This window comes from Cucurbita pepo, chromosome LG20 (assembly GCF_002806865.2).
Source record: "Cucurbita pepo subsp. pepo cultivar mu-cu-16 chromosome LG20, ASM280686v2, whole genome shotgun sequence".
Lineage (NCBI taxonomy): Eukaryota > Viridiplantae > Streptophyta > Magnoliopsida > Cucurbitales > Cucurbitaceae > Cucurbita > Cucurbita pepo.
Window position 1 is genome coordinate 5,229,493 of NC_036657.1, and position 16,830 is coordinate 5,246,322.

The 16,830-nt window shown below is 39.9% G+C and overlaps 2 long non-coding RNA genes across 4 annotated transcripts; both read left to right on the top strand.

Annotated features, from left to right (window-relative positions):
* The first annotated feature begins 2,364 nt into the window (after positions 1-2,364).
* LOC111783188 lies at positions 2,365-16,346 on the top strand. Of its 3 annotated transcripts, XR_002813315.1 has the most exons (4): positions 2,365-2,532; positions 2,612-2,693; positions 3,242-3,321; positions 16,069-16,346. It is a non-coding gene; the product is annotated as an uncharacterized LOC111783188 (long non-coding RNA). The 3 variants fall into 3 exon arrangements; XR_002813314.1 differs by lacking the exon at positions 16,069-16,346 and having other exon boundaries at positions 3,242-3,512; XR_002813313.1 differs by lacking the exons at positions 3,242-3,321; positions 16,069-16,346 and having other exon boundaries at positions 2,612-2,840.
* LOC111783189 lies at positions 11,230-11,632 on the top strand. Its single transcript, XR_002813317.1, has 2 exons — positions 11,230-11,296; positions 11,365-11,632. It is a non-coding gene; the product is annotated as an uncharacterized LOC111783189 (long non-coding RNA).
* Positions 16,347-16,830: the final 484 nt, after the last annotated feature.

Genomic DNA, 16,830 nt, shown 5'->3' on the forward strand with positions numbered 1-16,830 from the left:
AAATTTAACATTTTAGTTACGTTTATAATTCAATTATACATCAAATTAATAACAATACTGATCACGTGCCAGTTCATTCACTATTTTCGTTGTCATTGATTTTCTAAAAACTGAAAGAAAAAAAGAAAAAAAGAAAAATATAAAGAAAAAAAAAACAGCACAATTGTTTGGAAATACCTATTGTGTAGACTTTTCTCAATTGAAGAATAATGGATAGTATCGATCCACATCAAGATACTACCTTTATGTAGTTTTAAATTTCTTAAAATATATTATTTGTTGTGAAATTGGAAGCAAATTATGTAAGAAAAAAAAATCAATTATATTTTATTGAAAATTTTAAGTTCTTTCCAAGTAATTAATCAATTTTTTTTGGTTATATTTATGAAAAAAATGAGTGAAAATTAAATAAAAGGTAAAAAACCACTAACATTTTCCTAAAAATTTAGTTAAATTTAATAAAATTCAAAATTTATGGTGAAAATTTATCCATCATTAAATAGATTATTGGTTAAATTATATAGATTATTTGAGGTAGGGTGTACATGGTCTGGTTTGGGTTTGGGTTTGGTTGAGGGGTTTTTTTTTACCATCAAATTAATAACAATACTGATCACGTGCCAGTTCATTCACTATTTTCGTTGTCATTGATTTTCTAAAAACTGAAAGAAAAAAAGAAAAAAAGAAAAATATAAAGAAAAAAAAAACAGCACAATTGTTTGGAAATACCTATTGTGTAGACTTTTCTCAATTGAAGAATAATGGATAGTATCGATCCACATCAAGATACTACCTTTATGTAGTTTTAAATTTCTTAAAATATATTATTTGTTGTGAAATTGGAAGCAAATTATGTAAGAAAAAAAAATCAATTATATTTTATTGAAAATTTTAAGTTCTTTCCAAGTAATTAATCAATTTTTTTTGGTTATATTTATGAAAAAAATGAGTGAAAATTAAATAAAAGGTAAAAAACCACTAACATTTTCCTAAAAATTTAGTTAAATTTAATAAAATTCAAAATTTATGGTGAAAATTTATCCATCATTAAATAGATTATTGGTTAAATTATATAGATTATTTGAGGTAGGGTGTACATGGTCTGGTTTGGGTTTGGGTTTGGTTGAGGGGTTTTTTTTTACCCAATCCAAAAGTTTGGGTTTGTTGGATGGGTAACCCAACCCAACCCAAAAATTTTCACAACCCAATCCAACCCTCTATTCTCGGGTTGAGTTCGGGTTCCATTTTTTTTTTTTTTAATTTTTAAATTTAACTTAACCTCCCTAAAAAGATGCCATATAACTAATGTTGCCACCTATCTAGTTAATGGAGTGCAGCATTGCATAGTGCAAGTATTCGTGCAAAGTATTGGTGAGTGCATAAAAATGTCATCAAAATACCATCCCAATCTGAATACCACCAAAATGACAAAAAAAAAAATGCCTCATCCACAACCGTTTCAGTTTTATTAAATAAAAAATTACATAACACTTCAGTTTGAATTCGAGAGATCGAGAGAAGAGAAGGAGAGATCCATTGTCGACGACGAGAAGAGATCGAGATTGAGACTAAGAGACGGAGAGAAGAGTCGAGACCACAGCGTTACGACGTCGCGGAGAGGAGAGTCGAAGTCTGAGAGTGAGAGACTGAGAGGTTCAGAGTGAAAAAGTGAGACTGAGAGACTCGGAGTAAGACTGTGCGAGGGTGATAGACTAAAAATGAAGACCGAAAAAGAGACAAATAGTAAAAGGTTAGAGATGAGTCCGAGAGACAAAGTCTCCGACTTGCAGTCAAACGGTAGAAGCCAGACGTGTACAGCATCGCAGGACGTAGTGACAGATAATACAACGTGGGCTTCAATTTTGGGCTTTGGCCCCGTTCAATCGTTTGGTTGTGGCTATTTGACTTTGATTTATTTATTTATTTATTTTATTTTCAGATTGGGTCGAGTTGACTTAATCAATTTCTTTTGGAACCCCAACCTGACCCAAATTGGACCGGATTCAAAAAAAATTGCTTCGTGATATTTTAGGAAAGAAAAAAAATGAGAAACCATTGAAAATGGGAAAAATACTTTAAATAATAATAATAATAAAATATAAAAAATAAAATAAGAGAATGAGAGAGATGCATGATACATAGTCAATTGTGATGAAAGAAAAGAAAATAAGAATCCATTGAGAATGACCAAAAGTAAAAAAAAAAATTAAAAAAAAAAATACAAAGAGTGTAATACCCAAAGAAAGAAAAATAGAAATAGAAAAAGAAAAAAAATAGGAAAAGTAGAGAGAGGGGAAAATAGGTAAATTTGCCCCTCCAACCACCTAAGGGGTCCAAACGAAACCCCATGAGTTCTGCAAAAAAGAAATAGTGAGAGAAAGGGGTAAAGAGAACCTAGAGAGAGGAGAAGGGATGACCGGCTGGAAGACTCACCGAAAACTACCGCCGAAGTCTATTCCGGTGAAGATCATGATGCAAGGAGGTGAAGATCATGATGCAGGGAGACTTTCTTGGAAGGGAAAAACCCACAAGGTAAGGATCTTGAACGTTTTCTCAGATCTAGGGTTTTCCTTTGTGAATCAAGATCTGAAATCTTGATATATTCATCTAGGAACAACTCTACGCATGATCTGTGAAGAAGTTTGGCCGAGATCTCAACCTGAAGGCGGAGGTCCAAGAATCGTCCGAGAACGGTGAGCGAACTTTCGACGCTCTTAACTCGTCCAGTAGTCAAGCAAAAATATTACAAAAAAATACTAGGACGTAGCCCGTAAAACGATCTAGAACTTTGCCGAAGGAATCATATCGATCCGATCTACGGATCGAAAGATATGAAAATCGGAAAAGGGAACTGTGTTTTAGTTTTCGGAGGACAGAGAAGAAAGAAGAAAGAAAAAAAAAAGGGGCGGCCGGCGAGCGGCGGAGGACGGCGACAGGCGCCAGACACGCGTCGACCATCGGCTGGAGCAACGCAGCTCAATCGAGGCGTCGACACGTGTTGCCTACAAGCTGGGCCGAACCGCATACACGAGCTGAGCCGACCGGACATACCGACCTGCGACTACGCGGAAGCGGGCGCGCGTGCAGCCTGCGACTAGCGCCTTCCCGCGCACGTGACCACGCACTCCCAGCGCGCTGCTGGTGCGTGAGCGCACGTGAAACGGCCAATTTGGCCCGGTTGCTTTCTGTTTGCCCGATTTTTGTCTCGATTCCAGTTCTAATACTATTTTTACGTGAATAGGGACCTCATTTAAAGAAATCAGTATTTTTGGACACCTCACCGACAAAGAAACGCTAGCAAAAAGGGCACGCGTCAACCAGGTAAGTCACCACCCGGTATTTAAGAAGAAATACTTGTAGGATTCGCTTGGTTTGCATGCATGTTAGTAGTTCTGCTTCATATTAGCTCTCCATGTAAAGTATTAGTCAAATTAATTGTTATGTTTGTATTGGGTGAATTACATGAGTGTTGCCTTTAAGCTTCCGCCGTATGTATGCATGCGTTTAATTTATGTTAGAATTGTGTATGCCGTGCTCCGGGTGCTTGATGGACGAATTCGCCCCATTGAGCGCAAACTTGTGCTCTGGGTGCTTAATGGAGGTCATCGCCCCGTTGAGCCGATATGCCTAGTTTGCATGAATTACATACTATGATGTTAGAAGAAGGTTGCATGCACACTCTGTTAATTGCTAGGGCCCATTTCTATGATAAGCTTAGAGAATTACTGTTAGGAGGGATATGTCGCTCCAGCCAGACTTAATTTTCCCCTAGGAACTTAGCGATTCACCACGGCAAGAAAGTACCTCGGAGTGTTCAAAGATTGCTAGCGTGAGAACGGTATCCATAGCTTCGTGGGAGGACTAAGGGTCCCTGATCAGTCCTTACTGCTCTTAGCCATTTCGCATGGGAAATGTGTCCCCACGTCGTACAGCCCATTAGCTGCATGGGAACGGGTTGGGTCTCGCCCCCCATAGGGGAACTATATGGGCGTAAGGGTATTCAGCACACCCCTAGGCTAGGTACCATGTAGTCCCAGATAGCCATGTAGAGTTAACGCCTCATAGAGAGATACCGACCATATTAGTTTGGCGTAAGGAACCTCTAGGCGTTTAATGAAAGGACGACGAACCGGTGAAACCCAAGGGGCAAGCCCCAAGGGACTAAGATTAGAACCAGATGCCCTAGAACCGAAGTAGGAAACCATGGGAATTCTGTTAAATTAAGATGCGAAGAGAGCCTACAAGTAGGTGGCTTACTGAGTATAATTTTTTTACTCATTCCTTTCTACTTTTTTTGTTAGGTGCCGGTCGAGGTGGAGGAGCGTTCGAGAGCTGTGCAGTCACAGAGGGGGTCATTCCGGAGCGTCAGTCCCTTTTCGGTCTTTTGGAGTCTTTTGCGAATTCCTTTTATATTTGTATTTTATTTCCTTTTTGTAAACTTAAATCCTCTTTTGAAATATTTTAATTTTATTTGATTTTCATCTTTTTANTTGTTTTTTATTTCATCTTTTTAGTCACGATTCAGTTTTTCGAAGCCTCGAAAATCAGGTCGTGACAGATTGGTATCAGAGTAGTCATCTTTTAGATTCTGTAGACTTTTTCTAGGATAGAGAGTCGTATATCTCTGTGACTCAGCTCGACAACACGCCTCGCCGCAACTAGGTAAGCATTCTAACCCTGTTTAGTAGGATATGAGTGGTTGCAAGGCCAATTTGATGTTTGTCTTGGGAAAGTGGTAACTATGATTACTCTTTAGAGTGTTTAATAGTGAATGTTCACTCTATTACTGTCGATGTTAGATTTGAGTTATTGTGAGAAGGCCGAGAGGGTTCACGTTATAACTTACTGGCCTTAGGAAGGCAAAGGGGTGACTTTGCAAAGTGCGTGACGTCCAACCCATAGAAATGTATATCAGACCTTCTAAAGTCTAGTAAGAGATGGTATACCTATGGCTCAACCTCCCATGACCATAATTCTAGATGTCAAGCATGCCTCCTTTGTGACCACATTTTAGGCCTAGACAATGTAGAATATGCCTTAGGGCAGACCACATAGTAGACCCAGACAAAGTTCTTACAGACTAGGGTGACCATTATAAGAGTTATGCACCCTCAAGCAACCCAATTTCATAAGTGAGTTTGGTTAAGTTGAAGGTCGAGAAATAAGATTCACCAACATTGAGAGTGAAGCTATGGAGGACATGGCTTCAAGGTCGGTTGGAATCTTCACGAGTTAAGTTTCAGTTATGGACTTCCAAAAGCATGATGCACGCTTGATGCCACTCAAGAGATATGGAGTGCATGATATTCCTATTGATGGATCAACTAATAGAGAACAAGTCACTTTGGACCTTGGTAGGAAGGACAAAGTCTAAATGCAGCACGTGGTTATTAGGACCAAAAAAAAAAACGAGTTTTAATCTATCCTTTGGTCAGGATAGGCATGCTCACAAAGTAAAGGACATAGAACCGTCAAGGTAGTCCGGTGAACCTCGGGGTCGAGAACAGCAGGAAAAGAGGTCAAGCTATGGTCACGCCATCGCCGTCTGGAGAGAGAAAACCTAGATGTGTGTTAGTAAGAACCTACCCTCGTATAGGTCACCCGGATTACAAAGAGCAAGATTTTAGCTACACACATGAGTGTGATGCCATACTTGTAAAGCATGCTCAGATAGAGGTAGAACTCCTAGACAACGGGATGCTAAAGACCACCAGAGGGTAGTGAGATGGTGACTTGTAACCAGGAAAGACTAGCAGAGACATGATACGTCTTAGAGAATACACTGACATAGCATCCTCAAAATCTGAGGAAGGCTAGCTATCAAATAATAGTCTTTAGAGAGTTCCCTAGAATATGGTACAAGAACTTGAAAGATTCACGTGATCGAAAAAACCAGTAATGAGAAATCATTACGAGAGGAGACGTGACTAGCTCAGTCATAAAGATACTGCATGAGTTAGCCTAGGTGAACGCAAAGGACTCATGCAAGGATCCCTTACTGTCAAAAGAGCCCATACGTGGCTCAAATGAGTATTAATACTCAAGCGAACTACGTGACGGGGCGTCTCATATGAGGAAAGACCTGTGTTAACCAAATGAGATGCAATTATGAGGCCATTTTTGGTGAAGCAGTAAGGATCATAAGGGTCTCAACAAGCTAAGGATACCTCCTATGAGGATCAAAGAGAGGGACATGTCGAGGACTGCCTTCTAGAGTCATGAGGAAGGTGAGTTTACTGATAAGCCCTTTCGACCCGACCAATGCCTTGTGAAAGTGTAAGTTTACAAAAATCGAAGGTTCATAAGATTCTCTTGCTATCATCATTGTAGTCGTCTTTGACGATATGAAAATGAACACTTGAGGAAGGTTTTGGTGGTGTTATGAACATATCAATCATGCGCTAGGATCTCCTAAGTGCTAGTGTTGGCTGTCTGAGATGACATCCGAAGTTATGTGGTGTCAAGCGGAGAATTCATCGTAGACACCACTAAGATTGAAGTAGCTATGAGGTGGCCAAAACTGACCACAGTCACTAAGGTACGAAGTTTCTTGAAATCTTTCGAAAGACTCGTACGTGATATTTCCAGGATCTCTGTAGCGCCTACACGAATACCAGCAGGCGTACAGAGTTTCCAGGAACTTAAGCAAAGGTTGGTGACTGCATCAATTCAAGATGGGCTAGACAACCTTGTAATGTATAGAGATGCCTCATGTAAGGGCTTAGGGTGCGTGCTTATGCAGAATGGTAAGGCAGTAGCTTACGCTTCAAGAAAGCAGAAAGAGCACCAACAAAATTACCCTACTCATGACCTTGAACTAGCAGCAGTCGTGCTTGCCATGGAGATAGGGCAACATTACGAGCATGGAGAAAAGTGCAAGCATACACTGACTAAAAAGCCTTGAGTACTTGGTCATGCAGATGGAATGACACAGACCGTTCATACATCTACAATGATCACCAAGCAAGGGAAGTTACAAGATGAAATGAAGAACGCTAAAAACCGGGGTTGTAGTTAATGGTGATATCGCTAACATAGCACAGATGACCATGCAACCTACTTTATGAAAACGTGTCTTTGATGCCCAGAGATTTGATGAACACCTTAACAAAGTGTGGAGTCAGACTGGGGCGGAAAAACCAACTAGGTATTCTATCTCCTCAGACGGGGTTCTATAGTGGCAAGACTGCTTGTGTGTTCCTCGAGATGAGGAAATCCTAAAAGACATTTTAACTGAAGCCCACAATACATCTGATACGTTCCACCTAGGATGTACGAAGTTATCTGAAGAGATGCTATTGGTGGCTTGAGAATGAAGAGAGACATGGCGGGTTTCGTAAGACGATGCTGCTAGCAGGTTAAGGCATCGAGATAGCGTCCAACAAGATTGCTACAACCCTTAAATGGGAAGTANATCTGAGGAAGGCTAGCTATCAAATAATAGTCTTTAGAGAGTTCCCTAGAATATGGTACAAGAACTTGAAAGATTCACGTGATCGAAAAAACCAGTAATGAGAAATCATTACGAGAGGAGACGTGACTAGCTCAGTCATAAAGATACTGCATGAGTTAGCCTAGGTGAACGCAAAGGACTCATGCAAGGATCCCTTACTGTCAAAAGAGCCCATACGTGGCTCAAATGAGTATTAATACTCAAGCGAACTACGTGACGGGGCGTCTCATATGAGGAAAGACCTGTGTTAACCAAATGAGATGCAATTATGAGGCCATTTTTGGTGAAGCAGTAAGGATCATAAGGGTCTCAACAAGCTAAGGATACCTCCTATGAGGATCAAAGAGAGGGACATGTCGAGGACTGCCTTCTAGAGTCATGAGGAAGGTGAGTTTACTGATAAGCCCTTTCGACCCGACCAATGCCTTGTGAAAGTGTAAGTTTACAAAAATCGAAGGTTCATAAGATTCTCTTGCTATCATCATTGTAGTCGTCTTTGACGATATGAAAATGAACACTTGAGGAAGGTTTTGGTGGTGTTATGAACATATCAATCATGCGCTAGGATCTCCTAAGTGCTAGTGTTGGCTGTCTGAGATGACATCCGAAGTTATGTGGTGTCAAGCGGAGAATTCATCGTAGACACCACTAAGATTGAAGTAGCTATGAGGTGGCCAAAACTGACCACAGTCACTAAGGTACGAAGTTTCTTGAAATCTTTCGAAAGACTCGTACGTGATATTTCCAGGATCTCTGTAGCGCCTACACGAATACCAGCAGGCGTACAGAGTTTCCAGGAACTTAAGCAAAGGTTGGTGACTGCATCAATTCAAGATGGGCTAGACAACCTTGTAATGTATAGAGATGCCTCATGTAAGGGCTTAGGGTGCGTGCTTATGCAGAATGGTAAGGCAGTAGCTTACGCTTCAAGAAAGCAGAAAGAGCACCAACAAAATTACCCTACTCATGACCTTGAACTAGCAGCAGTCGTGCTTGCCATGGAGATAGGGCAACATTACGAGCATGGAGAAAAGTGCAAGCATACACTGACTAAAAAGCCTTGAGTACTTGGTCATNTCAAAAGAGCCCATACGTGGCTCAAATGAGTATTAATACTCAAGCGAACTACGTGACGGGGCGTCTCATATGAGGAAAGACCTGTGTTAACCAAATGAGATGCAATTATGAGGCCATTTTTGGTGAAGCAGTAAGGATCATAAGGGTCTCAACAAGCTAAGGATACCTCCTATGAGGATCAAAGAGAGGGACATGTCGAGGACTGCCTTCCAGAGTCATGAGGAAGGTGAGTTTACTGATAAGCCCTTTCGACCCGACCAATGCCTTGTGAAAGTGTAAGTTTACAAAAATCGAAGGTTCATAAGATTCTCTTGCTATCATCATTGTAGTCGTCTTTGACGATATGAAAATGAACACTTGAGGAAGGTTTTGGTGGTGTTATGAACATATCAATCATGCGCTAGGATCTCCTAAGTGCTAGTGTTGGCTGTCTGAGATGACATCCGAAGTTATGTGGTGTCAAGCGGAGAATTCATCGTAGACACCACTAAGATTGAAGTAGCTATGAGGTGGCCAAAACTGACCACAGTCACTAAGGTACGAAGTTTCTTGAAATCTTTCGAAAGACTCGTACGTGATATTTCCAGGATCTCTGTAGCGCCTACACGAATACCAGCAGGCGTACAGAGTTTCCAGGAACTTAAGCAAAGGTTGGTGACTGCATCAATTCAAGATGGGCTAGACAACCTTGTAATGTATAGAGATGCCTCATGTAAGGGCTTAGGGTGCGTGCTTATGCAGAATGGTAAGGCAGTAGCTTACGCTTCAAGAAAGCAGAAAGAGCACCAACAAAATTACCCTACTCATGACCTTGAACTAGCAGCAGTCGTGCTTGCCATGGAGATAGGGCAACATTACGAGCATGGAGAAAAGTGCAAGCATACACTGACTAAAAAGCCTTGAGTACTTGGTCATGCAGATGGAATGACACAGACCGTTCATACATCTACAATGATCACCAAGCAAGGGAAGTTACAAGATGAAATGAAGAACGCTAAAAACCGGGGTTGTAGTTAATGGTGATATCGCTAACATAGCACAGATGACCATGCAACCTACTTTATGAAAACGTGTCTTTGATGCCCAGAGATTTGATGAACACCTTAACAAAGTGTGGAGTCAGACTGGGGCGGAAAAACCAACTAGGTATTCTATCTCCTCAGACGGGGTTCTATAGTGGCAAGACTGCTTGTGTGTTCCTCGAGATGAGGAAATCCTAAAAGACATTTTAACTGAAGCCCACAATACATCTGATACGTTCCACCTAGGATGTACGAAGTTATCTGAAGAGATGCTATTGGTGGCTTGAGAATGAAGAGAGACATGGCGGGTTTCGTAAGACGATGCTGCTAGCAGGTTAAGGCATCGAGATAGCGTCCAACAAGATTGCTACAACCCTTAAATGGGAAGTAGTGAGCGTGGGTTTTATCTCGGGTTTGCCAAAGACTAAACTGACTCGTAACGTGATGTGGATAGTTGGGGTAGACCAACCAAGACAACTCACCTCATCCCAGGTGAGACCACTTATCGAGTAGATTGATGAGATAAGTTATATATCAAAGAGATAGTACGCCTATACGGGTACCAGTCCCTATTGGGTCAGACCAAGACGCGAAGTTTTGGTATGAAAGAGTGACCACCTTAGTAAAAGTCTCGTGGGAGTAACCACCTTAATGAAGAGGCAACCCGAGAACGTAAAGAAGACGGGAGAGGGGCATGTCCCAAACTCTTCCAAGAGACGCCAACTTTCGGGGATGAAAGTTTCTAGGGGGGGGGGGGGAGAGAGTTTGTAATACCTGAAGAAAGAAAAATAGAAATAGAAAAAGAAAAAAAAAATAGGAAAAGTCGAGAGAAGGTAAATGTGCCCCTCCAACCACCTAAGGGGTCCAAATGAAACCCCATCCAGAGTCCTGCAAAAGAGAAATAGTGAGACAAAGGGGTAGAGAGAACCTAGAGAGAGAAGAAGTGATAAGATAAGGAATCAACTACAAGGGGAATAAGATTCGGATTACCTTGTTGATCGAATATCTCAAGGCAAGAACACTTGATTGAGATTTGAATCACTCCACAAGCAAGATCGATCATGTCTAGCTTGAATGACTCTTGTTGATCAAATATCTCAAACACTTGTTTGAGATTCGAATCACTCCACAAGCAAGATTGATCATGTCGAGCTTGAATGATTCTACATGCAATCTAAACTACATAGAATTGCAAAGAAACTTAGCCATTGGCTAAAGAAAAGCACAAATGCTTCTTTTTATATTTTCCAAGTCTACCTTACAAATACAACATACATGGCTTTATATAGCCTCAAAATGAAACTATTAAAGGGATTCCAAAAGTTGTAACATTCATACTTAATGACCATAATTAGCCATTATGTAAATGTAATCTAAAGTAAATAAATGTCTTAAAATACAATACCTCTAAATTACTCTAAATTGTAAAACCCACCCAAAATTTATAACCATCAAACTTCATTCCTCTTCAATGTGACATGAATTGCAACCTCTTTTGATAATTTTGACAACATTTTCTTCACATCTTCATTGAAGTATATTGTATGAATGATGTCTCTTGGTTCATATCAAGAAGGGATGAACCACCGAAAACTCACCGAAAACTACCGTTGGAGTCTATTCCGGTGAAGATCATGATGCAAGAAGGTGAAGATCATGATACAAGGAGAATTTCTTGGAAGGGAAAAGAGAATGTGGGTGGCCGGAGTCCCATTTTTCATCAAGAAATTGGAAAACCCGCAAGGTAAGGATCTTGAACGTTTTCTCAGATCTACGGTTTTCCTTTGTTGAAATCTTGATATATTCATCTAGGAACAACTCTACGCATGATCTGTGAAGAAGTTTGGCCGAGATCTCAACCTGAAGGCGGAGGTCCGAGAATCATCTGAGAACGGTGAGCGAACTTCCGACGCTCTTAACTCGTCCAGTAGTCAAGCAAAAATATTACAAAAAATACAAGGACGTAGCCCGTAAAACGATCTAGAACTTTGCTGAAGGAATCATATCGATCCGATCTACGGATCGAAAGATATGAAAATCGGAAAAGGGGATTGTGTTTCAGTTTTTAGAGGACAGAGAAGAAAGAAGAAAGAAAAAAAAAGGGGCGGCCGGCAAGCGGCGGAGGGCGGCGACAAGCGCCGGACACGCGTCGACCATCGACTGGAGCAACGCAGCTCCATCGAGGTGTCGACACGTGTCGCCTGCAAGCCGAGCCGAGTCGACTGGACCGGACCGGACCGGCCGACCCGCGTGGCAGGCACGCGTGCAGCCTGCGACTAGCACCTTCCCGCGCACGTGACCAGGCACTCCCAGCGCGCTACTGGCGCGTGAGCGCGCGTGGAACGGCCAATTTGGCCCGGTTGCTTTCTACTTGCCTGATTTTTGTCCCGTTTCAAGTTCTAATACTGTTTTTACGTGAATAAGGACCTAATTTAAAGAAATCAATATTTTTGGACACCTCACGGACAAAGAAACGCTAGCAAAAAGGGCACGCGTCAACCAGGTAAGTCACCACCCGGAATTTAAGAAGAAATACTTGTAGGATTCGCTTGGTTTGCATGCATGTTAGTAGTTCTGCTTCATATTAGCTCTCCATGTAAAGTATTAGTCAAATTAATTGTTATGTTTGTACTGGGTGAATTACATGAGTGTTGCCTTTAAGCTTCCGCCGTATGTATGCATGCGTTTAATTTATGTTAGAATTGTGTATGCCGTGTTTCGGGTGCTTGATGGACGAATTCGCCCCATTGAGCGCAAACTTGTGCTCTGGGTGCTTAATGGAGGTCATCGCCCCGTTGAGCCGATATGCCTAGTTTGCATNCTTGCCTGATTTTTGTCCCGTTTCAAGTTCTAATACTGTTTTTACGTGAATAAGGACCTAATTTAAAGAAATCAATATTTTTGGACACCTCACGGACAAAGAAACGCTAGCAAAAAGGGCACGCGTCAACCAGGTAAGTCACCACCCGGAATTTAAGAAGAAATACTTGTAGGATTCGCTTGGTTTGCATGCATGTTAGTAGTTCTGCTTCATATTAGCTCTCCATGTAAAGTATTAGTCAAATTAATTGTTATGTTTGTACTGGGTGAATTACATGAGTGTTGCCTTTAAGCTTCCGCCGTATGTATGCATGCGTTTAATTTATGTTAGAATTGTGTATGCCGTGTTTCGGGTGCTTGATGGACGAATTCGCCCCATTGAGCGCAAACTTGTGCTCTGGGTGCTTAATGGAGGTCATCGCCCCGTTGAGCCGATATGCCTAGTTTGCATGAATTACATACTATGATGTTAGAAGAAGGTTGCATGCACACTCTGTTAATTGCTAAGGCCCATTTCTATGATAAGCTTAGAGAATTACTGTTAGGAGCGATATGTCGCTCCAGCCAGACTTAATTTTCCCCAAGGAACTTAGCGGTTCACCACGGCAAGAAAGGACCTCGGAGTGTTCAAAGATTGCTAGCATGAGAACGGTATCCATAGCTTCGTGGGAGGACCAAGGGTCCCTGATCAGTCCTTACTGCTCTTAGCCATTTCACATGGGAAATGTGTCCCCACGTCGTACAGCCCATTAGCTACATGGGAACAGGTTGGGTCTCGCCCCCCATAGGGGGACTATATGAGCGTAGGGGTATTCAGCACACCCCTAGGCTAGGTACCATGTAGTCCCAAATAGCCATGTAGAGGTAGCGCCTCATAGAGAAATACCGACCATATTAGCTTGGCGTAAGGAACCTCTAGGCATTTAATGAAAGGACGACGAACCGGTGAAACCCAAGGGGCAAGCCCCAAGGGACTAAGATTAGAACCAGATGTCCTAGAACCGAAGTAGGAAACCATGGGAATTCTGTTAAACTAAGATGCTAAGAGAGCCTACAAGTAGGTGGCTTACTGAGTATAATTTTTATACTCATTCCTATCTACTTTTTTTGTCAGGTGCCGGTCGAGATGGAGGAACGTTCGAGAGCTGTGCGGTCACAGAGGGGGTCGTTCCGGAGCGTCAGTCCCTTTTCAGTCTTTTGGAGTCTTTTGCGAATTCCTTTTATATTTGTATTTTATTTTCTTTTTGTAAACTTAAATGCTCTTTTGAAATATTTTAATTTTATTTGATTTTCATCTTTTTAGTTCACTCTTCTTTTTATTTTCTTTTCTTTTTTTTTGTTTGTTTTTTATTTCATCTTTTTAGCCACGATTCGGTTTTTCGAAGCCTCGAAAATCGGGTCGTGACAAAGAGGAAGGAAAAATATGAGAATATGATTCAATCAACATGAAATAATATTTTTTTTTTAAATTTAAGTTTTATTACCAAACACACTATACAAACAATGAAAACATGAAATTCGATTTTTTATTGAGTCAATTAAGTTTATATTTAAAATAGGTGAAAGCCCGATATAAGTGAAACCGAATTCCAAGAACTTTGGTTATTTGATATACTCGATGCCAACCAAGCAAGTGGCCTTACTATAGAATAGACTATAAATTGTATGAGTTAAAATTTATGATGTATGAGTTGTATCGTATGATGTCGTATACTAGTATATGATGATGTATGAGTTATGATGCTTGATGATGTGCGTAATATATATATTTTGATGAATGACGTACTTGATATGTTTGATGCACTTTATGGCAATATAGTGAGTATAATGATTGCATGACATTTGTCTTAATATGTTGATGTTTTCCATATTAAGCATGCTATATGATGATGGTGTCATATTGCATCATGTCGATAGGCCGACATAAGACACAACCCTAAGTGCATGAAAATGATACTAATATAAATATCCAACAAGCATATGTTACTTAATGCAACAAAGAGATGGGCCTAGAGGGTTTGTCAGAAGAGATGATAGGATGGAATTTAGAAAAATCTCATGCATATTGTATGTTCATAAGCATAGGGATACTTCCCTAGAGACGATAAGTGTGGATGAGCACAATATGATGAGAGGGTGTTTATGGGGAGCATGACACCAAGGGGTTCTACTGACCTCTAGACATCGCTACAGATTAGCTTGACTAGAGAGGGTCCAAGGGGTGTGCGAGCCCCATGGAGATTCACACTCGCATGTGTGGATCGTGTGTTTTCGCACTACACATCCATAGTAGTCCGAGATTGGAGGCTACCCCTAGAGAATAAAGATAGGTCCCAAGAGCATGATTGCATGTGTTTGCATTTGCATGGCTCCCTATAGTGGGGCCATTTACTGAGTATTTTTCGAAATACTCAAGTCGTGTGCCACATCATTTTTCAGGTAAAGGCAAGACGCACATGTACGGCGATATCGCGAGCAGAGACTATGCCACCTGCATAAGGTAGACTCATATTTAAATTTCTAGTCTTATGTTAAAATATGTTGTTTTGCATATTTGTTTTTATTTTCTCTAAATTTCACTAATTCGTATTTAAACACATAAGACCATGACTGTGTTTCCCAGAGAAGAGAATGTTTTAAATATTTTCGACATTTATATTATAGATGATGTTTTCTTTAAGAGTTATATTTCCGCAATAGAGATAAGCATGAGACGTTAGTAGGAACTATGAGTATATAGAAATTTAAGTTCGTTATATGTAAGGTAAAAGTGAGCTATAAAAAAATCAATTTTTTAATCACATTAATTAAAAATGACATAATATAATTTAAATGCTAATAGACTGATTTTGGTCATTAGAATAAAATATTGTTTTCGTTGTTCTCCCAAATAAAATAAAATGGACTCATTTTTTTTTAGCTTATCTCAAACCTTCCTACTCATCTAAACTTATCTCAACTAATTTAAATATTATATTGTTAACTACAAAAATTAAATGGTGAATAATAACCTAACTTGGTGAATAAAGTACAATTGTATGGTGAATAATAACCTAACTTGGTGAATAAAGTACAATTGTAACACTAGACCAAAAATTAAATATCTGATTTTTTTTCCTTTTAAGCTCAAGTGCAAGACTTTTATTGTTGGTCAATAAGATAGAAGAGAAAAATGACTCAGACAAAAATATAAAAGAAAATAGTAATTTTAACCTTTTTACCTAGTTAGGGGTGAGGATGTTAGTCCTACAAAGGATAGTTTAAAGTTAGAATTTTGTCGAAGTTCCTTCACAAGAATTGCTTTAGTAGCCTTGGACGAACCATTCTCAACTTTTGGACTACTCAAATCCATTAAGAATCAAAGAAGAAACGAATGTAAGAATTTTGGGTTTTTGGTTTTGGTTTTCCTTCGGAGTTTTCTTTAGAATTATCTTGATGTTCTTGGAGGAATTTCGCACAATATTCATGAAGGAAGACGGAGCTAGTTCAGATCGGAAGACAGCATTCTAGTGTGCGTCAAAAATAATAAGATTTATAGTTTTTGACGTATTTATTTCCTTTTATGATTAATTATAAATTACCAGAAAAATACCTATGCAAGGAGGTTTAGTCAAGAAACCAATTTCATTTGAGTTAGGAAGTTTTAAAAATCTAAAGAAAGGGATAATCTAATCGAAATCTAGAAAATTCATGCAGCCATAGGAAGGACATGTTTCAGGAAGGGGCGAAGACATGTGTCAAATCGCCAATGGAAGACTGCGTCTAACTAAGAGAGTAGCACACCGCGAGAGGAATGGAGCGACGCTTCTTGCACCAAACGGTGATGCGTGTCTCGAAGACTCGACCCGACTCGATAACCAGCTCTGTCTACTTGTCAAGCCAACCCAAACTGCTCATTAGACTCATGACTCGTGTATCACACGAGTGTGCCACATGTCATTACGAGAATAAACGAAGGAATTTCATGCTCACAAAGGATTGCAATCCCTTGGAATCAAATGAGTGAATCAAAGGGTGTCACATGTCAGAATGTGGACGAACATATTCTTCCCCTAAGCGCGTTCATCCTCGCATGTGCAATGTGTTGCTTTTTGGTCCTGATCTCATTTTACTTAATTTCAATCCATTAATTGATTGATGTTTTGATGATAACAAATCTAGTTTTAATTATTAACTATTTTCAGTATTTTGAACTATCCACAATATAAGGTTGGGAATAACGATTTCGACGACTTTTCACTTACTCAAATCAGAGCTAAAACGAAAAAATTACAGTCGAGACAACATACCCGACGTGATGATGTGACAGCAAAATCAAAATGATGACAAATCAAAGTATATTAAAGTGTGACACTTATAATTTTGGAAGAGTAACAAATGGTAGAGTTTTTCTTATTATTATATTTTTAAATAAATTATTTTTACAAAATATAAATTTGAATCTAACCGATATTCATA